The sequence below is a fragment of the Vicia villosa genome, linkage group LG3 (assembly GCF_029867415.1).
Source record: "Vicia villosa cultivar HV-30 ecotype Madison, WI linkage group LG3, Vvil1.0, whole genome shotgun sequence".
Taxonomy (NCBI): domain Eukaryota; kingdom Viridiplantae; phylum Streptophyta; class Magnoliopsida; order Fabales; family Fabaceae; genus Vicia; species Vicia villosa.
In genome coordinates this window covers 67651998-67675976 of record NC_081182.1, presented here as the reverse complement: position 1 = coordinate 67675976, position 23979 = coordinate 67651998, and the positions used below count along the sequence as shown (strand labels likewise).

Here is a 23979-nt window from a genome sequence, read left to right as displayed (position 1 = left end):
ATTTGTCGAGTTGCTGCGACGTAAAGACACAAGTTCATGAGGCATCATCTGTCATGCAATAGGCTTTTCTTCACGCAATGCGGCATAATTCCGGCATCCGACTGTCACTTCTACCATCATGACTCTGTCATTTAATTGTTTAAATAAAATATTCGAAAATGAAGAAGCATGACAAATCCATTGGACCTTATGATACGACAACGACTACAACAACCAAGCTTTATCCCACTAAGTGGAATCACCTACATGGATCAAATTACGCCATAATGTTTTACCAAAGACTATGTTTCTATCCAATTTACATATTTAACAGGTTCAAAAGATTGCAATGTAATGGTTGAAACAAAAACAAAAAACTTATATGAAAATATGAAGGAAAATTGATACGCTCATTTGTTCCAAAAATATAATAAAAGTAAAATGAGATTTATTTAAAAGATATAATAAATCGATGCCTATAATTCTTTTAATATATACAAATATTTCAATCAATAATTAGTATTGTTACTTTCTTTTGTTGTAATTGTTGCATTGGTGTGATGATAAACTACATACTAATCTGCATCATGAAACAACAGTATGCTATCGATTGTGTATAATGATTATTCTTGCAGGATTTATTTACATTGCATCAATTGTATATGGAGTTATGTATGAAGATGGAATAGTAGCAGTAGCCATAGAATTGGAATTTTGTATCTTTCCGGAAAATGATCTTAAAAAACAGAAATATGGTTTTCTAGTACGTGGTCCCAGATCTTTAGTATTTCTCAGATACTTTTAAATCTTCTATCATATAGATGACCACTCACTTGCAAGTTGGTAATAAAAATCAATGACTTAGTTGTAAGACAGATGAGTGCGCTATATACATACATTGAATAAAAAAAATCAGATACATACATGATCACATTTAATAGTCAAATTACAGTTCCTTTTAGAACGACATCACCTGCAGAGTCGATCCTTTAGATGTAATAACAATGATCGATTGTCTCATAGGAGTAAAAAGCATTTCAGAGTAATGTGAAATTTGGCAAGCATTCATGACAAAAAGCTTCCGCCAACATTGTATTTTGAGATGAATTCATTCAGTAAAAAGGAATTTGCCAGCGCAATACTTAATATGGTTCCATGCAAAAGCTTTTAATATTAAAATGTAAAGGTATATGTTAATGAACTACGTCTAGCATAGCATATGCTTAACCACCATAGTTGTTAAATCACTTCAAAGAGCAAAATAATTTCATTTCTATATCAAAAATAAAATATTTAAAAAAATTAAAGATACCAATGACAGCAAAGATAATATTACGCCTAGAAAAACAAACTAATCCTACAAAATATCTATCTAAATACTCTAAAGTTATGCTCTAACTAAATATGTCATTAGGCATCAACAATTCAGCAAATAGAGCATAATTTATTAGGAAATCAACTCACAGCACCTCTAACGTGGAGTACAAATTAAAAGTAATAGGAGAAAATAAAATTTGTCGAGTTGCTGCGACGTAAAGACACAAGTTCATGAGGTATCATCTGTCATGCAATAGGCTTTTCTTCATGCAATGCGGCATAATTTCGGCATTTGACTGTCACTTCTACCATCATGACTCTGTCATTAAATTGTTTAAATAAAATATTCGAAAACGAAGAAGCATGACAAATCCATTGGACCTTATGATACGACAACGACTACAACAACAACCAAGCTTTATCCCACTAAGTGTTATCACCTACATGGATCAAATTACGCCATAATGTTCTATCAAAGACTATGTTTCTGACCAATATACATATTTAACAGGTTCGAAAGATTGCAATATAATGGTTGAAACAAAAGCAAAAAACCCATCAAATACTATGCATCAATAACACATACAAGTATAAGTTAAGCTTATTGTACAATTAAAAAACAAATACCTAGTAAACCCTCACCTCAATAGTCTTTCCATTTGAAGCCGTAAGAATGTCTCCGGGCCTCATACCTGTTCCACTGATCATATTCTCACAAGCTGCAACTATAAAATGAACCTGCACATGCAAGACTTTTATTACACCGCAAAACATAACATAATATATCCACTATGCAAAGTCTTGAGATAAAATTGAAAAAAATCAAAGGACCAAAGATACTATAGACAAAAAGAGAAATCATGAACTGGGACTTCAGTGACTAACCTCCACTCCAAGAGGTTTGATTGGACCAAGTGCTTTTGCTGAGCCAAAAACTGCAGCTGAACCACCCATATCAAATTTCATGAGTTCAAACTAAACAGCCAGGTCCGGTCTTGATGTTGTAGCCCCCATTAATAACAAGCAGATAACATTAAAAAAGTAAGAGAACAAAAATTATAAGTTGTTATCAAACAATAAAAGCGAATGAGAAGGGGGGGAATTCATGCACTTCTCAATTTTTAAAAGAGTTAAAACAACATATGTATTTACACAATTAAGTAGTATGCCATTGTGGCAAATTAGTTAGCAAATTAGCAATGCATGTAACCATGGATAATACAAGGGGGAAAATCCCATTTTAGATAGATCACTATGCTATTGAGTTTTTGTAGATTTAAAAAAACATGGTTTAGTGAATTAGCTGTCAAAAGTCAAACCTTTTCCGACCAAAGCCAGCTTGACATTAACAGGACCACTTGGAGATTTGTAACAAGGATGGATAAAATGGGGAGGATTTATCGAGGCTGCAGCAACACCCAGATAGGACCCCATTTTTAATTCCTTACATTGTTCAACATCTAATATTTTGTAAAACATCGTTGTAGTGGAAGCAACCTGAGATGCTGCTTCTGCCAGCACCCTTGGAAAAAAAAATATCACCAAGTACATATCAATTTTTAGAGAAGCATATATCCATACGAACATGTATTTATACATGTAAAATACAATTTTATGTGGCATATGAACCTGGAGTGAGAACATTAGCAGGAGAATTTACAAGCTCCCTTCCAAAAATTATTCCGGAAGAAACATCCTCGGCATACTTGAGCTTTTTCTCCAATTCAGGTCCAGTTCCAAGACCAATAATGTCAATGGATCTATGTGCGGATTTCTTTGATTCTGACCTGTACCCCTGATGTTCAAATAATCCCAGTACACTCTTTGCTAAGTTTTCTCGATATTGCATAGAATCACAACTGTGAAACCTCAATTGTTGTCACATTACAGTCAGGCTACATCATAAATCACAATATTGCGTCTTAGATTGCGATATCAGACATTTATTAAAAATCTTGACCAGTAAGGCATGCTAGTGTGCTACTCTATCAGACATGTAGAGTATAACAAATATGTAAAAATGAAATTAGAAACATGTGAAAATAGAAGTAGAAGGAGTTACCCGACAGAATCAGTTAAATCATCAACGAAATTTGTAGCATGGAAAACATGTTGAGTAGAGAGCATGTTGTTAGCGGAACCTGCAGAAACAGACAGATTATTCAATAAGTTGTTTTCTGCTTACAAAATTTATTCAAAATGAAATAATGAAAAAATCACAAAATTACCAAAAACGATTTTCACAGCCCAACAAACCATAAACAGAAACACAGCATACGAATAACAAAGTAAATTACCGCTATGTCGACTAAGATCATCTTAAAATGCTACATGTTGTTAGATACAACCTTCCATTTGTGATGCACTCGAACAAAAACCTTCTTTGGTATCGTTGATGTCGCAGAGTTTCGCCACCGGTCTGGCCATAATTTCCTAGCAGTTGGCACAACCAGGGAAGTTTGGGGGTTGGGATATGAAGAGGAATACGTGAAACATGTTATAAATATCACACTAAGTAGCATTATTGAGAGTGGATCAGTTGAAACTTTTTATTTGCATAACTGCTGCATGTGGAAGTTGGAGGGATGGATTATTAACTACTGTTGCATGTTAGAAACGGATGAACATTTGAGAAGCCAAAAGAGTGGTGACATGGATGCACCAGGTTGAAAGTTGAAGAAGAGAATTTCTTGCTACCATGAAGCCACGTGTCGTAGTCAGAGGAGTTGTTGAAAAAGATATACTTTTCTTATATTATAGATAGCTAGGTTAAATAAGTCGGTCTATATATACATATATATTAGTAAAAAATGCTATGTGTGGGCCTTTATTTTTATATATATTAAAAATAGCTAGGTTAAATAAGTCGGTCTATATATGCATATATATATATATATATATATATATATATATATATATATATATATATATATATATATATATATATATATATATATATATATATATATATTAGTAAAAATGTTATGTGTGTTGGTACGGGGCATGTGTCCCCTCTATGTTTTATTTCTCTTTAAAAAGATATTTAAATACAATATACATTTATATAATAGTTATTAAAAATAGATTTATTTAAAAAATTATAATCCAACAAGTAATTAAAAGATTACTTTAGTATGGATATATTATTAGAAATTAAATATAAAATTTAAAAATTTTAAAAACATATGAATAATTATTTAGAATTTCGTTCGAGATGATTTGAAAATTTTCATTTTAAAAGTCAATTTAAAAACTAAAATATAGTCAAATAAGTATTATGCTTAATTTGAAATATTTTTTTAACTAATTGTTTTTACTTTTAGTACCGCCACCGAAAGGTGTATTCATCAATTAATTGGTATTTTATAATAATTTAATATTGTTTTTATTATAATAAATTATTATTTTTAGTCTATATATGTGAAGAAAATGTGTTATTATTCATTTAAATATAGTTAAATTAACAAAAAAATGTGTTATTATTCATTTATTATTTTTATTGCATGCATATATGTGAAGAAAATTACTAAAGATTTACCTTTATATCAATTTTAAAAAGTCTACATTTTCTGTTGGTTTGAAAAAATCTATATATTAAACATAGGTCTAAACTCAGTTAAAAAAAAAAAACTTTATTAAAGAAAAACTGAGACACCATAAAAAGAAGAAGAAAAAAAAATCAGAGTCCAACTTGCTATGCAGCGGGAAAGAATATAGTAAACCTTTTGTCGTAAACCGGTCGAAAAGCAAATAATTATAGGAAAAATTTGGTGTTAGTGCATAGAAGATAATATTATTATTTAGGTTAGCTTCGATCTACTAAAAAAGCAAAGGATTTGAAATCATATCTATAAAAATATATATTCAAAGATGTAATAGCACTGAAAAGATATGATTCTTTTTTAATATTTATTTCACTTGATGTATGATATTTTAAAATAATTCTTTTGCCTTTCTCTTTTTTCTTTTCATATAAAAAAAAAACTTTTTATGTGATGAGCTATATTTACCCAAAATTGTCATACCCCACACATGTACGGAACTTTTATGATAAGCCATTTTGGGATTAAGATTAGCCACTTTTGTCATGAAATCATTACTTAATTCTAATTAGGACGGGTACCACAAACAATATAAACGGTGGTATTTTCCAATAAGTTGTTCATTAGTTAATTCTTCTTCTATTTCAAATAGACAAACTTATTACAAAAACATTATCTATTTCTCTTATATGTGTCGATACAAATTTTTATAGTCTTTAACCCCCTATATGTGTTAGTCGCAACCCTTTCAACACTCCTCATAACTCAGAAGAAAATATATTATAACTATCGATCTCTTTATAAAAAGCACATAATCGATTACTATAGTGATCGCGAATCAAACTCCCACAACCAGCTCGCTCGATGTTTTTACTAGCACCGTCATTATTCAACTTTCCCTAATTTAAAGAAGGAGGCTGCCAACAAATACGATATTGAATCTTAAGAACTTCCTGAATGTATCTTGTTATGGACTGGCCAAAGGCCCAAATGACCAAGGTCGAATCCATCTCAAATTCACTCCACTTGACTCAAGGTATAAAATCAATTCACATGCTAAGAGCAAGGTACGATCTTTGATCTCTATTTTTCACTACACTCATCTTAAATCTTGAATTGACTTGGGCGTTGGAGTGTTAATTATACAGGTCCATCCCGCACCACCCTAAAGGAGATCAGATCCACCGTTCAACAACTACGTCCATTTCTATTTCCCAGACAGAATAGTGGCATCGTATGTGGAAATCGACTTTCAATTCATACGATTTCCATGATTTCAAATCTAACCTTAGATTTACCAGTTCGTAACCTCCTTAGGTCACCGAATCAAGACAAATAAACTTCCAATTTCTACGCTTTCCACAAATTTGTGTTCTCTTTCCAATTCCATTTCTCACAACCTCCTCGAATCTCATAATCGAGAACCGCTTAGAAGTAAACACAGAGATATACTACAGTCGATTCAGTTGATCATCTTCTTAGCCACGGTTCTCCTAAATGAATTTTTATATGGTGATCTTTATGAGATAGTCTATATGCATCAGCCATTGGGTTTTCGTGATCCTCATCACCCATATTATGTGTGCCTCTTGTGAAAATCAATTTATGGTCTTAAGCAATCACCTCGTGCATGGTACCTCTGATCACTCACTCTTCATCTACCGTAGTGGCTCCAACATGGCTTACATCTTACTTTATGTTGATGACATCATTCTCATCACCTCCTCTCATGACCTACACAAATCTATCATGGCACTCCTTGCTTTCGAGTTTGCTATAAAGGATCTGGGACTACTGAGCTATTTTCTGGATATTACAATTACCAATCATGTAGAGGGATTGTTTATTAGTCAGAGTACATACACCAACAACATTATTGCTTTGCTAACATGCATGACCTCAAGCAAACCTTCTGCTACTCCAGTTGACACCAAGTAAGAGCTTAGTACCTCTGTCGGCACTCGATATAATGATCTTACATTATATTAAGTCTTGCTTGTGTTTTGCAGTATCTCAAACTAACCCGTCATGAGATCTCATATAATGTACAGCAGATGTGTCTCCACATGCATGCTCCTGCACTGAGAACGTGCTTATACTAAAACGCATCTTGCGTTACGCTCAGGGCGCCTTACAATATGGTTTGCATCTATATCATTCTCCCATCGAGAAGCTTGTTTCCTACAGAGATGGTGATCGGGATGGATGTCTGGACTCTCGTTGATCTACTTCAAGTAATTGTGTTTTTCTTGGTGACAACCTAATTTCATGGTCTTCCAAGAGACAACTCACGCTTTCTCGTTCTAGTGCAGAGGCTGAGTACTGAGACGCTGATAATGTAGTTTCAGAATCACATTCGCTCCTCAACCTTCTCTTGGAGCTTTATTTTCCTATTTCCCATTCTACTCTTGTATACTGTGACAATGTTAGTGCTATCTACCTATCAGGCAAGTCCACGTTCTTCACTTTCCTTCCCGATACCAAATTGCTGATATCTTCACCAACGATCTCCCTAAAGTTCTCTTTGATGATTTATGGATCAGTCTAAGCGTCAGTCAATCTCCTGTTTCGACTGCATGGGTGTGATAGAATATGTAATTATTTGCTAAATTATACTTGTATATAAGTCCCACATCGACTATAACATGTAATGAATTGTAAATCTCTCTCTCTCTCTCTCTCTCTCTCTCTCTATATATATATATATATATATATATATATATATATATATATATATATATATATATATATATATATATATATATATATATATATATATATATATATATATATATATATATATATATATATATATATAACAATCTCCTTGGTATTATTCTCACACGGTTGATATCAATATCTCTTGATATCTTACAAGTTAGATGCTTTTATTAATCACCCAAAATGTGATTTTTTTTGTTTATGATTTATTAATTATTAAATTTGTCTCCTAATCTAGGATATTATAGAATTCTATTTGAGTATGCTGATTGAACTTTATTATTGCATTTTAAATTCTATTCCTTTAGCTTCTGTTATACTTCTATTTGAGTATTTTCTTTTGCATTTTGGTTCTGTTTTTTCCTATGAATGTTGCTATCAATGATTTTTTTTGACAAAAATTGTTATCAATGATTATTAACCCATTTAAAAAATCATTGAAAAACTGGTTTTTAATCCATTTCAAAAAACATACTAAAATTGATTTTTTTTTTTTAAAGGTGCAGAAAACCGGTTTAAAAACCAGTTCAAAAATAAATCTTTTTAATTAAAAATTGGTTCAAAACCAATGAACTTAAACTAAATCAGTTTGAAAGTATAAATTGGTTTTAAATAGGTTTTGAACTGAACTGAAACTAGCTCGAGAAATGAACTGGTTTTTACTAAAGAGGTTTTCAAGAATTGAACCAAAATATTATTGTGGTTCAGTTCAGTTAGTGAAGCATGAACACCCTTACTTTGTGCCATAACAATAAAATACTAGATATTGTCGAAAATGTTATTTTCAATTTTTTGTTTTTAGATATTGTTGCTATAATTTTCTTACTATTAATAGTAATTGTTTTTGTTTTTAATAACATCACTATAAATAGTTGTTCATCAGTTGTAATCATTCGGAGGTTGAATGATATTTTTCTTTCTCACCAAGCTATTTTCTTTCTTTGAAATCTCTTGGTGTGTGTTACAAAATTCTTTATTTCTCTTACAATGTTGTTGATGAACCCTAAACCCTCAAGTGATTCAAACACATCATTCAAATCTTGAAAAAAAATTGTTATCTTAACTACTTGCAATCTTCCTCCTCCTAACTTTGCTATGGCACCAAAGTATATAGCAGTATAGCTTTATATATTGTTGTCGACTATAGCAGTATAGCTAGCCTTGAACTTCACCATGATGTATATTGTGGCAGTGTGTATGGCGGTCTTTTAGGAACCGCTATTTTAATCTAGTGGCACATGAAATTACGACATTTTTTAGGAACACCATTAACGTAAAAAATGGCAATTAAACCTTTATAGTATGCACACAAAAAATGCCATTTTTTGCATGTTTTTTTTGCAGTGTGAAAGTTGTGCTTTGTATCCTTCGAGACTCCATTGATTAAGGTAATTTCAGATTTTGAATGTTTAATTCTTTGATCGAAGTGTTTTGGTAATATTCCCTAATTTCCTTTTCTTGAGTTGCCATCAACATAGAATAAGTGATTAAAAACTCTGCATTACATTCCCTAGTTGCTTCTAATTAAGATTAAATTATATTTTTTAACAGTATATTAAAAATTATGTGATAATAGATAATAATGCTTATTTGTTGAAGACTATAACGTTTAGGATATTATCATAACTGTATGTATGTATCATGATTTTATAACCATCACATTGCTTTTAATTTTGATTTTTTGCTTCACAATGTTTTAGAATTTGTCATACCCCAAAATTTGCCCTATTGCTATTACGTTTTATTAACTGGGACGTAGTACAAATTCTACAAGGGGTGTATATCAAACTAGTGGGCTTGACATCTTGATTGGCATGCCCATTTTAAAAGAGTAACCATTCTCTAAATTTTCCAATTCAAAAGATAGGGGTATACATTAAACAAAAGTGTGTATTTAATTGGGCTTATTATTCATAAAATATGAGGCCTAATTTCAAAATTCAAAATTGTTTTTAAACTTGAGTTTTATAAACTTCATTGGTTTATTTACAATGTTTTGTATTTTTGTACTTATTTGTTTAAAAATATAATAATTTATTTTTAAATTAATTATATATTTTTAAATAATAAATATTAGCTCGTCTTTTATATGCTTTCAATTGGGTTTTTATTTCAAATAAATAACATAGCACAATTGGCAAGAAATAAGGCTTGCAAGTAAGAAGTCACGTGTTCGAATCCCACAAGTGACATTTTCACACTTTTTCTCCTATTTTTTTACTAATTTTCAAAATGGGTTGTTGGGCTTTTGGATATGGGTTATTTCCTTTTATGGATTTTAACCTAATTTCTAACTCTATAAAAAGGGGTCTTAGCAACCCTAAAAGGGACCCCTTTTCCCACTTTCACAAAACACGTACAATTTACAACAATTCACACACACAAATTTTTTTTGACGCTTTTTTTTATATTTTTTACTCTCCTCCCTCCGAGGGTTTGCCTTAGGGTTGTCTTGAACAACCCTAACATGTCGTTGTCGATTAACTGACAACGGCCGACAAACCCTTTCCCTCTTTCAAATGCAAATCCCTTTTCAAACTCAATCTCAAATTCAAACCTTTTTGGCCGATGATTAATCTATGAGACAAAATATTTGTTTTGGCCGATGATGAATATCTGAGGCACTTTCTACTGAATTTTAATTCTTTATAATGTTTTTACCTTTTAATAGTTTTGTTTTTTGGCCAATGATGATGCATTGAGGCCTTTATTTTTTATTACAATTTCGTTTACATGTCTTTTGGCATTTGGGCTATTGTTGTCTCGATCTGACAATTGCCCTAGCAAAACCTTTAAGGTTTGCTATATTTTTGTTTTATTTTAGCTGTATTTGACTTTGTTGTATTTGGCTTAGACATGGTCATTGTTGTCTCGATCTGACAATGACCTTATCAAAACCTTTGAGGTTTTGCCCTTTTGGCTAATATTTAATAATTTTTTTTATAATATATAATAAAAACCTAAACCTAAAGATTAAATGGGTCCCCTTGAGTACAAGGGAGGCAAATGGTGCCTAACACCTTCCCTTTGCCTAATTAACCTACTTACCCAAAATCTTAATTTTTCTTTAATTTTAAAGTTTTACCCTTTTTCCTTTAAATAAAGGGTGGCGGCTCTAATATTTAGGCAGGTTGCCACAGAATTCAATAGATCAAAGAGTGTTCCTTTCGTTGCTGAGAGAAGTTCATATAGAGTGTCACATAGGCACAATGCAAGATTCTTGTTCACCCAAGGTTGTTTTACTAGTAGTACAGAAAATAGATAGATATATTGCTTATTCATTTACAAATTGCAATCATTGTGTTGAATTATTAAGTATTGAATTCTAATACTTATAACATTGAATTGATTTTGTTTATTGTATATTGGTTCAACATCTAATTTATTGTTTCTAGATTTGTTATTTTGTATATTGAATTGATGCTACTTGCAATTTATACCATCATACAAAAATCTCTTATACTCTCAGAGGGACCAATGAAACCATAAAAGGTAACAACACTTCCGGCTCGTTTCACATTCAAAATAAAAATTATAATTCCTTTATGTTTTCCATGGTGATGAATCAATTCGAAGCCTGGTATTTATTTTACTTTCAGCTAGAGATGAGGCTCTCATCAAGCCTTCTAAAAAATGACCTCTCATACGTGGGGTTTGTGAAAAAAATCATGTTGGGAACAAGCACAAGTGATACACAAGTAACTGTGGCCTGGTTTTACCGGTCTAAAGACATCAGTTATGCCAATAAGTTCATTGGTAAGAAGGAGCTCTTATACTCTACAAAGAGAAAAACACATAGTGCTGAAACCATTATAAGCAAGTGTTTTGTCCATAATTTTAAAACCGAATGTTAGCTTGAGAGTGTCCGTCCTACGAATTTCTATAGGTGATATATGCTTCTGCTACTGATAGTATCAAAGCACAAACAGATACCATTGATGTGTGAGTTTCTTTATTAGTTTCCTTTTTTATTAGTTTTGTTTTTAATCGGTAGAAGTTAATTATTTTGGTTTATGTTTTTTTGAAGGTATTACAAATGTCGGTTGTCTCATAACCCGGATCGCAATATGATGAAATATGATGGAAACTGTGACAAATGGTAAAACTAAATTGAGTGTTTTACTATACAACTTTTGTAATTGCATCAGAATTACTCTTTTCCTATAATTCATATTAATTTGAAATCACCCTTCTTGCATGTACCATCCTTCTAGGTTAAAAATGTTTGATGAAGAACTAAACATAGTGAATCCTTTTCTTTGAATTGATTGTAGAAAAGGAATACTATGACTTATGGTCAATGAGATAAATGACCATAATATTTATATTGTTGAATATTCATTTAACTCAATGACCACAAGTCATAATATGCATTTCCTACAATTAAGGCAAAGAAAAGGATTATGTTTGATTTTTCATCATCGGTCATTTTTAAGCAAGAAGGATGGTAACTGCAACAAGGGTGATTACAAATTAATATGAATTAAAGGAAAAGAGTAATTCGGATGCAATTACAAAAGTTGTATAATAGAACACTTGATTTAGTTTTATCATTTGTCGCAGCTCCCGTCACATTTCATCATATTGTGATCCGGGTTATGAGGTAACCAACATTTGCAATACCTTAAAAAAACACAAACTAAAATAATTAAGTTCTACATATCAAATATAAAACTAATAAAAAAAGGAAACTAATAAAAAATGCTCACACAACAATGATATCTATCTGTGTATCACTTGTGCTTGTTCCTAACATGATTTTCTTCCCAAACCCCAGGTACGGGAGGTCATGTTTTTAGAATGCTTGATGAGAATTTGATCTCCAGCTGAAAGTAAAACAAATACTAGGCTTTGAAAGATACTCCAGGAGATGGGAAGTTGGTTCATCAATATGGAAAACATAAAGGAACTGTGATTTTTATTTTGAAGTGAAATGAGTCGCTAGTGTTGTTACACTTTATGGTCTCATTGGTCCCTTTGAGGGTATAAGAGTCCATTTCTGTATAATGATATTAATTGCAAGTAACATCAATTCAATATAGAAAATAACAAATCTATGAACAATAAATTAGATATTGAATCAATAGACAATGAACAAAATAAATTCAATGTTATATGTATTAGAGTTTAATACTTAACCATTCAACACAAATATTGAAATTTTCAAATGAATTAGAAATCTATCTATTTTCTACACTACTACTAAAACACCCACTACTTGAGGACAACATGATACACGATTTATTTTGCTCATCACACACATATACACAAAACAAATTAGAAGTTATTCCATCAATTTCTTAAAGAAACTACCACCCATTTTTTCTGGAATTAATCATCTGGCAGAGCAAATTCTTTTGGATAAAATTGTAATTGTATGAGAGAAATTCCAAACATTTGAATTTATTCAATACTGTTTCGATGATTCATAAAAACTAAGGGAGGGGACATATATACCTACTAAACTATTTACCAACCAGATGTAAAGTAACCATAAAACAATATATATATATATATATATATATATATATATATATATATATATATATATATATATGTGTGTGTGTGTGTGTGTGTGTGTGTGTGTGTGTGTGTGTGTGTGTGTGTGTGTGTGTGTGTGTGTGTGTGTGTGTGTGTGTGTGTGTGTGTGTGTGTGTGTGTATCTTGCAAGACTTCAGTATCAAAATTTTCAAAATGCATTATCAACAAAAATATGCTCAAATTAGTTAACAACAGTTAGCAAATAAGTAAACCCTATTGAATGAGAATATTAACAACTTTATACCTCAAAAACAAAAATATTTCCTGATGCCTTTAATCTTCTCTGTGAAAGACTCAAAGTTAATTCTAGTAGTTATTTGCTCTGTGTCTTTTCGCCGTGCATAGGTGCCTTGAGAAGTGATAGTTATCCCACCCACAGTCGCACCGGACCTGAACTTCAGAGCGTGTTGCATGCCTTCATTTATGGTTTGGTATGCTAGAACTACATAGCCACATCTTTGAACAATCTCTTGTAACTTACTCTTATAATCCACTTCTACAAAAGGAGAAAAGAGGTGATGAGTGATATAAAGTATATGTGCTTTGGATGTTATTAACTTTCATCAAGAAATTACAAGATGATAGAAAATGTTACAAATTCTTTACAACATAACTTCCCAATCTCACATTATTTTAACTCATTTATCTTTTTACAAGCTTATGAGCAGTTTTTTATTTGATACATGTATATGAGCAATTTCAATAACAGGTTAATATCACAGTAACTTATTTCTTGCCATTATGTGACGTGAATGAACAAACGGATGGCAATTCATTTTTTATCGCTAACAGTTTCAACCGTTAAATGTACATACATAAAAAACTACAATTTGTGGCATTTATTTCTTTTACTAACCAAGTGTTATATGATATACGTAAATAAATATTGTTTTAAATTGATAATCTTAATAGCACATTATATATATATATATATATATATATATATATATATATATATATATATATATATATTAAAGTTTTAATATTTAATAAATAATTTATATATATACACACTAATGCAGAAAGTATTTTTTACATATGTAAAGCTAGACGATGTAATAAGTCAGAGACATTTTACATCGGGTCAAGGTCCGATGTGAAAAATTAACATACCACATCGGTTGAATTCAAATGTCTGATGTGAAAAATAATGCAATTTTTTATAAAAAAATATATACGCCATATTTTATATCGGTTTTCATATCCGCTCGATGTAATTAATAGTTTTTACATCGGTTTTCCACTTTGCCCGATGTAATATATAGTTTTTACATCGGTTTTCCACTTTGCCCAATGTAATATGTTTTCTGCTTTTAAGCGTATAATAGCTGTTTTTCCTATTTGAACTTGTAATTTTTTGTACCTAATTTTCCATATAAGTTTCAAATATCACACAGACCAAAGTTAGGTCGCTATTTTGCACATTTTTTCCACAACACATAAACCGCATTTAGGTCACTGTTTTCATATTTTTCTAACCACCTCACGCATAATCCCTTCTTTCTCACATAATGTATTGAAATCTTTCGACACATATTCTCCACCACCATTAATTCTCAAAGTCTTGGGTTTTCAACCACTTTGTCTTTCCACTATAGATTTAAACTTTGTGAATACCTTGATCACATCACTTTTCTTCTTGATCAGGCAAGTCCATAATTTTCGACTGAAATCATCTATGAATGTGGCAAAGTATTTGTTACCTCCTATCGAATCCACCTGGATAGGACCACACACATCAGAGTATATCACTTCAAGGATTACCTTTAACTTGCTTCTTGCATCTTTATTGTAGTTATTCTTATGTTTCTTTGCCTGCACACATTCTTCCCACACTTCATTTAAAATTTCGATTTTTGGTAATCCTGAAACCATATTTATTCTCTTCATATCTCTGATGTCTTTGAAGTTAAGATGGCCAAGTCTGTAGTGCCATATCCGTTTATCCCTGATAGATGTAGTTGCCAGAAACTTGTGCTATATCGTATTAGTTCAATCTTAAAGGTTTTATTCTGAGACATATGTTCCTTCAAGATTAACCTACCACCAGAGTCGATAACTCTCATCATCTTATCTTTGATCAGTACTTTGTAATTCTTCTCAATCAGTTGACATATGCTGAGCAAATTACTTTTCATGCCTGGTATGTATAATAAATTGAAAATAAATTGAACTTTTGCCATCTTCCCTCATAATTAGAACATCACTAACATGTTCAGGTGTTAGGGTATTGACATTTGCAAATTTCACCCTATTATTCCTCGAGGGACTCATGTTGACAAACCAATATTTCCTTCCATTCATGTGAGATGAGCATCCTGAGTCCAAGTACCATTGGTCCTTGAATCTTTCTTCATATCTTGTTGTGACCATCAACAACATCTCTTATTTGCTTTTGTTGATTGGGCCTGCATAGCTACATCACTTTTCTACTTAATTATATATCTTTCCGTCATCCTTTGCTCATGAGATTCAAGTGTCCTTGAAGCTCTTGTTTTGTCTCACTGGACAAATTTTTCGATTCTTCTATGGCTACAACCATATGATCAAATTTTTGGAGCCAATGACCTCAAGATCTTTCCAACAACTGATCTTGATGTCAACACTTCTCCATACATCTTGATTTGATTCACTAGTTTCATGAACCTAGTGAAGAAATCCTCCACGCTTTCAGTTTTTTCCATTTGAAGCAATTCATACGTTCTTTTTTTAAGTTTGTAACCCCACCTCTTTCACCTTCTCTACACCTCCAAAAGATTTTTCCAGGATGTCTCATGATTTATTTGTTGAGTATACATCACCAACTTGTGAAGTCAAGACTCTCCATCTATTTTGTTTTGATGAAGACAAAGTAATAATCAAATGTTCATGGCAAAAGTATGGAAAAAGCCTCAAGTGCATTTAATCAAATCAAGTACTCAAGATTCATCATGTGTAAAAGCTAGCATCAAAGAATTCAATAATTATATTTTGAAGACTAGCATTGATCTTGATTTATTGAGGTATAAGCATGTAATTCATATGATAAATTAGTGCTCAATATTTTTCATAATTCACTTGCATGCATAAGTCATTTATGTTAAAATTCTTAAATTATCATGCATAACAATATTTGACTCAAATGCATAAAATGTTTTTTATCATGTATTGTAAAATTTATTTCTCATGTTTGAACCATTTTAAATCACTTTCAAATATATTATTTTTCATGTTTGAACCATGTTAAATAACTTTTAAACATAATTTATTGACTAGGATAAATCAATAGATGTTGCATTAGGTTGGTTCAAATAATTAGACAAATTATCATGCATAAAAATCTTTGTTTAAATGCATAAAATAAAAAATAAAATAAAATGAAACTTTTTTTTAAAATGTTGTCAGCACTTGTTAAGTCGGGTCTGTTTAACTGACTTAACAAAACCTGATGTTGTTTGAAATTTAAATAATTATTTGAAATTCAAAATTGATGCGAACTTTTTAAGTCAGGTATCCGTTGAACCGACTTAAAAAGTGTTGTACGAATTTTAAAAAAAAAAAAACAACTTTTTAACACCTTTTCATGCACTCTTCATGAAACCTTTTCATTTTAAATTGACATTTTTTCATGAATTCACCATAGTTCATAAAGGTGTTATGCTCTTATAAATACATTAAATTTCAAATTACAATTCACCTCTTTCATCTACAATTAAGACAAATTAAATTCATTTAATCTTTCAAAATTACAAGTGTTTTCATATCAATTTTTAGTGAAACTTTTTACACTTAATTTTCATTAAAAATTATCATAAATTTCATATCCTTCATTGAACACTTGTATACCATTGAGAAAATTGTCTTGCTTGAAAGAGAAGATTAATCCTAGTGATGGATATATGTTTATCAACATTTCTACTCAAATATATTTTGTTATTATTGACTTGCTATCCAGGATTGTTGGAAGCAAGGGTTGTTGATTAGTGAGAGGATTGTTCTCATAATCAAGTTAGTAAATCCAAGAGGATTGTTCTTGGTGGTTGAAATCTTGTTGTGAGTCATTAAGAGAGGATTGTTATCTTAGTGTACTTAGTGAAAATCCAAGAGGATTGTTCTTGGTGTTTGGTTTGTCTTGTGTAAGTCACAAACTATAGTAAAATCTCTTCCATGTTGAAAGGGGACTGGAGTACTCTCGGATTGTGAGGGGAACCAATATACTTCATTGTGTTCTTTACTTTTCCGCATTTACCGCTTCATCACAAATCATAAACCAGAAAAGAAAGAAACATATGTATAAACTCTTGCACCCAACCAGAAGAATAAGAACAAGTATTCTAAAAACCGGATAATTTTTCAAAGTCCTAATTTACCCCCTCTTAGGCGCACTCTTCGTACTTACACAACTTTCTCAAAGTTGTCTGGATTAACGCATTGGTGGATTATAAACAGAGCTTTATAATCTTTCCTCCTCAAACTTTGTGTGCAGCCTTTTGTTCATCCCTAGCATCTCTATGATTGGTGTTACTCCATTCTTCACAAGATCCCAAAGATTTTAATATCAAAAGACAACATTCATGTGCTTACACCAATTCTCATTATTCTTATCTTTCAGAATTGGGAGATTTGTTGGAAAATGAATGTTCAGATGATTCATCGCATTATGCTTCCCAAGAATCACATAGTCGGTGCTCTAGATACCAGATGTTGGAATTAACCCCGATTCTTAGAGATAATCAGAATCAATCTTGATGAACAAGAATCAATCTTTCTGATTGATTACGCCTCTGGTTTTTCACTCTTTACTTAAGTGATTTAACCACACCTTAGTTGCAAGATGTTTTTGCTGCACAAAATAATGATAAAATAAAAGAAAATGAGATAATTAGGGTTTTGGAGAGGGATAAAGGAAGAAGAAGAAGAAATTGTTAAATCTGCAGAGTAACTCTCTACCTTCTATTTCTCAATTTCTCGTTATATTTATAATAATAGGGTACCTCCCTATTTATAGCTGAGTTTGCTTATTCACCAAGCCAACTCTAACTAACTGACTCAGCAAATATTCAAAACAAAATAACTGCTAAGTCTAACTCATTCGACATATTCTCCTTCAACATCTTACAAATTTCGACAACTTCCAGGTCATGATCAGGCCATCCTCCAAAGTCATCGTCAAATTACTTATAGTCAAGAGAAAACATGGTATGTTGTTAAACCCTAAATCTTAAACCATATTTCAACACACTTTCTTGTGATTGGTTAATTTTTTTAAAAGTAAACATGTTTATTAATAACTGAGAGAAATAAAAGCTCTCGCCTATTTTTTCTATTTCTTGTTTTCACATAGTAACATGGCCTTTTTTTTCCCTCTATTTCTTGTTTTCACATAGTAACATCACATAAATCAACTCACATCTCTCTCCATGTACGACAAATGCAAATTAATCTGTGTTTTATGAATCAAAATTGTGTATGATTCTAGTTTTTTATAAATCGACGTGTTTTATAACTAGGAATTGTCTACGGTTCCAGCTTTTTAATATGGTTTGGTGCATCTAGTTTATTTTCAAACTTCAACCATCTTGATTGGAACTGACACCAAACAAATTCATAAAATATTTTTTATAATGTTATAAAATATTTTATAACATTAAGTTTTTAATAAACAACCCCCTTGGTCATTGTGATAGACCTTATTGGAAACCTATCTATTATTATTGTCACCTCTCCATTTTTCGTTTCAGCACATTAACTTTTTTAATTAACAACTTTTTAAGTGCCGTTGCCTTTTTTCTTTCTCATTATTATTCTCAATTAACTTTGTTCCCAATTTCTCAATTCTCTCTCTTTATTTATTGATGTTTTAAAACTCGTAACAGTCGCCGATTTGGTGAAAATATCAAGTTAATGGGCTAAAAGTCAGATTGAGGAGTCGACAATCAAAGTGCATGATTATCGATTCCATTTTAACTAGAAAATTCCTAAATTTTTAAGGCTCACAAAGTCAATACCCGTAAAACTTAATCTCTTAATTTTACACACGACACCTAAAAATATCACTCCACCACCCACTGAATAATAAATTGTCTTTCGTACTCATGTCCCTTCCTAAAAAAATTTCCCATGTTGGGATGAATCACTGACCAATATATAGCGTTACCGTTAGAGGTAGTGAAAATGAAGCCAAACTGGATGCACTTACATTAGCACCTCAACTATATACAATCTTTTGGTCGTGTGTAAATTTAACATATTATGTTTTACAGGTATTGATTTTGTGGCCCTAAAAATTTATGTGCTTTTTAGTTAAAACGAATTTCTCATTTGAAATAAAACTAGATTTGATACTTCAAAATATGCAGTCTTCTCATTTCCCTCATTACCACCTTCCTCTGTTTGGATTTGATCTAATGATCACAAAGGTCAGTGGTCAGTAATCACTTTTTAAGAGTCACGAGGCACACTGATAACAAAAGCTTTTAAGTTGAGGTGCTAATGTTAGTGCATGCAGTTTGGCTTCATTCCTACTATCGCTAAGGGTAGCGGTATATCTTGGTCAGTGATTCATCCCAAAGTTGGAATGATGGAAATTGTCATTTTTTGTAGTGCTGATGTTATAAAGCTTCGTACTACCACAATACTCAATGTGAGTCAACAGACACCTTTTTGCAATCACGTGGAACAGATAATACCAACGTGCCCCACTTAATCTTCATCCAATGATAATATTTGTAGAGGTTTTGACCATACATCATCATCTAAATTCCACCACTCTTTTGTCTTGTCCAACTTGTTATCTACAGTAGTATTTGTTTCAACGAATCAAGCAATTATGTGAAACTTTTATCCGACCATCCACTTTTTGCCTTCAGATTAAACAATTTTAACAACACAGATAATTTTGTAAAACTTGTGCACCTCTTATATAAAGGGGCATCTTTATCACTACATAAAGTATCATAAATATGGGCTTTCATATCAGACGATTCTCTATATTTTAGTCGATCATCCATATCTTTCATCAACTTCATCCATCTGTGACGTCACATTTCAATTTTTATCCACTTCTCCATGCTACGTCCATGTTGTAAAATTTTAACACATTCCATCACAACATAGGTGATGTAATATTTCTTCCTTTGACCATTTTTTTTATATTCCCGCAATTAACATAGAGACAACAAAAGACACCATTATTGTCGGGAAGATTTTGTTCGGCAAATTCAAAGAATTCAATAACTCATTTTTCATACACCGGGCCTAATCTATCAACTTTAATCCAACTACGATCCATAACAAATTCTGAAGTTTATATCAAAAGACTAATGTGAATGACACACTAATGCTACACACACAACATACTAATATGGTTATGTATATGCATATGCATATCCATCACAACAAAATAATACCAAAACCTAAAGCATATTCATAACCACACTTATTTCTTCATTTACAATAGAGATATAACACCAAAACAAGAAAAAACAAACTTAGCTTTCTAATTTTAAAAACATCACAGAGTCATAACATGACACGTGACAATAACACGTAGCTTTCTAACAAAGTAAACATCATAAAATTTGAATAAAACCTAACAAAAAATCAGAATAAAATCACCATATAAAGGAAAATCACACCAAAACGCGTAAGAGAGACTAAGAAATGAACAATCAATAATGAGCAACAAACACAAAAAGGTAATATACCGTACTTCGAAGAGGATGAAGAGACCAAGAAATAATATTTGTTCCCATAAATGAATGAAGATGATGGAGATTTTGCTATCGTTGTTGTCTCGTTCGCTATGGCACCCTTATGTGTTATGAATGAAATAAAGAACCTGTTATGTTTTAATTTTGTAGAAAAAAATTTCACAACGGTTGCAATCAACAACCATAGTGAAATAGGGAACATATAATTACGGTTGAATGTAACAACTATAGTTATTATACTTTCAATTTTTAAATAACAATAAATGTTAAGAGACATACGCTTATTTTTATTGAAAAAATAAAAAATATTGATGGTTGAGATTTGAAACTTATTACCCAAATTCTATGACCTCGATTGTTTTTAGGAATTGTGATGCAAAGTTTTTTAATAAAAATAATCATGCGCGTCAAAAATGAGATATTACTACGGTTAAGTAAATGAGCGTTGTAATATAGTGTTATCGAAAATATATATATATATATATATATATATATATATATATATATATATATATATATATATATATATATATATATATATATATATATATATATATATATATATATGGCATATCATATGAGAATGTTTTTTTTATATGAGAATGTGAGAATGAATCTGAACCATTGAATTTTAAAATAAATGGTGGAGATTATGTGTGAATATTTTTTTATCTCTCTTCAATCTTTTATTTTAATGAGGGAGGAGAGATAAAAAAAATATTCACACATAATCTCCACCATTTATTTTAAAATCCAATGGTTCAGATTCATTCTCACATTTTCATATAAAAAAAGACATTCTCATATGATATATATATATATATATATATATATATATATATATATATATATATATATATATATATATATATATATATATATATATATATATATATATATATATATATATATATATATATATATATATATATATATATATATATATATGAGGAGGGATATATTTACTCCAAGAGTAAGTGTTAAAGACTTACTCCAAATCTTAACCTTTGATTTTTATTAATCTAACGGTTTTAATTGATCATTTAATCTACTTATTTTGGAAATATTTTTCTATGTAATCAATCAATTAAAGTCGTTAGATTAATGAAAATCAAGGGTTAAGATTTGGAGTAAGTCTTTAACACTTACTCTTGGAGTAAATATAACCCTCCTTATATATATATATATATATATATATATATATATATATATATATATATATATATATATATATATATATATATATATATATATATATATATATATATATATATATATATATATATATTTAGGGAGCGTATCCGGTGAGAACTGATAACTATTGTGAGAAACGAGAACTAACGATATCAATCGTCTGATTTAATTAACGCTCAAGATTTATTTATTCTATAGATAGATCACCTTATTGAATTCTTTTCTACTATGCTTAAAGATTTACAAATTCTATAATAATATAATCTTACCATAAATAATTTTCTATTTGTTATTCTAATATATTTAGAATAAATTAAAGACTATTATTTTTCTATTTTTTTTTGTTGTTGACAAAATTAAATCAATAACAGGATTTGAATTTCTAATTTTCCAACATCCCATATGCACCTCAACTATTATAATATTGTTAAAATGGTAGAATTTATTTAAAATTTTCCGAAATATAGAAATTTATAAAAATAAATAATATCCTAACTTTCAAATAAATAAATAAATCAAACTAAAATATAGATAATAATAATTTCACATTATGGAATGTTTTAATCAAATTAAAATACAAGTAATAAATAATTAATTTATTTTTATTTAAAATGGTCACAATAATAAAGCTTGTAAAAATAAAAAATCTCCTAACTTGCAGATAAATAAATCAAGCAAATTAAAATATAATAATTTCACATTCTCTAATATTTTGAACCAAATGAAAATATATTGGTAATAAATCAATAATGTGTTTATATTTAAAACGGTCACAATGGTAAAATATTTAAAATAAAAAGTTTACTTTATTTATAATATTTTTTATACTTTAAAATTAATATAGTTCTTTAATTTATACTTTATAATTCATATAATTTTATTTATTACATGATTATAACTATATTGATCTATAATTTATTTTGATGAAAATAAGTTGAATGTTCAAATATATTGATCTATATTTTATAGTATAAATAAATATATGAAAAATAAAATCAACTTTTTATTTTTGAATGTTCTACTATTGTGACTATTTTAAAATAAAAACACATTATTGATTTATCACCAATATATTCATTTGAATAAAAATATCTAAGCATTACAAATTATTAACTATATTTTAACTTTTTTTTTTTACTTTTGAAAGTTCTACTATTTTGACTATTTTAAATAAAATCATATTATTGATTTATTGCCTATATTTTATTTTGAATAAAAATATTAGAGAATTTGAAATTGTTATCTATATTTTAATTTGATTAAAAATATTAGATAGTATGAAATTATGATCTATATTTTAGTTTGGTTTATTTATTTATTTGCAAGTTAGAATATTATTTAACAATATTTTACTAATTGTGGCGCTTAGTTGATGTTGGAAAATTAAAAATGTAAATCCTTTATTTACTTTTTTCAAATAAATAAATAGAAAAAATTTAGGCTTTAATTCATATTAAGTATTAGAATAACAAATGAAAAATATTTATGGTAAGATTTTTTTATTATAGAATTTGTAATCTTAAACATAGTAGAAAGGAAATTCAATAAGGAGATCTCCATATAAAACAAATAAATCCTATTCGTTAATTAAATTTGATGGCTCATATCATTAGTTCTCGTTTCTTACAATAGATATCAGTTCTCACCGGATACGCTCCCTATATATATATATATATATATATATATATATATATATATATATATATATATATATATATATATATATATATATATATATATATATATATATATATATATATATTGCTAATAATGCATAAATCAGTTAATAATCAAAATTCATTTAGTAGACGTTAATTTTGATGAAGATTTTGAAATTAGTTTATATGGTAAGTATATAGATTATTAGCATTATTATTAGCAAAATTTAATAGTGCTATTAATAGTTATTTTGTATTCTAAAAAAATTAACCAAATTTAATATGTTTCTATGCTACATAATCATTTTTATAGAATACGAATAAAAAATCTAAATT

The 23979-nt window shown here is 29.8% G+C and overlaps 1 pseudogene; it reads right to left on the bottom strand.

Annotated features, from left to right (window-relative positions):
• Positions 1–1851: 1851 nt before the first annotated feature.
• Positions 1852–3723, bottom strand: LOC131658253 (leucine aminopeptidase 1-like; annotated as a pseudogene).
• Positions 3724–23979: the final 20256 nt, after the last annotated feature.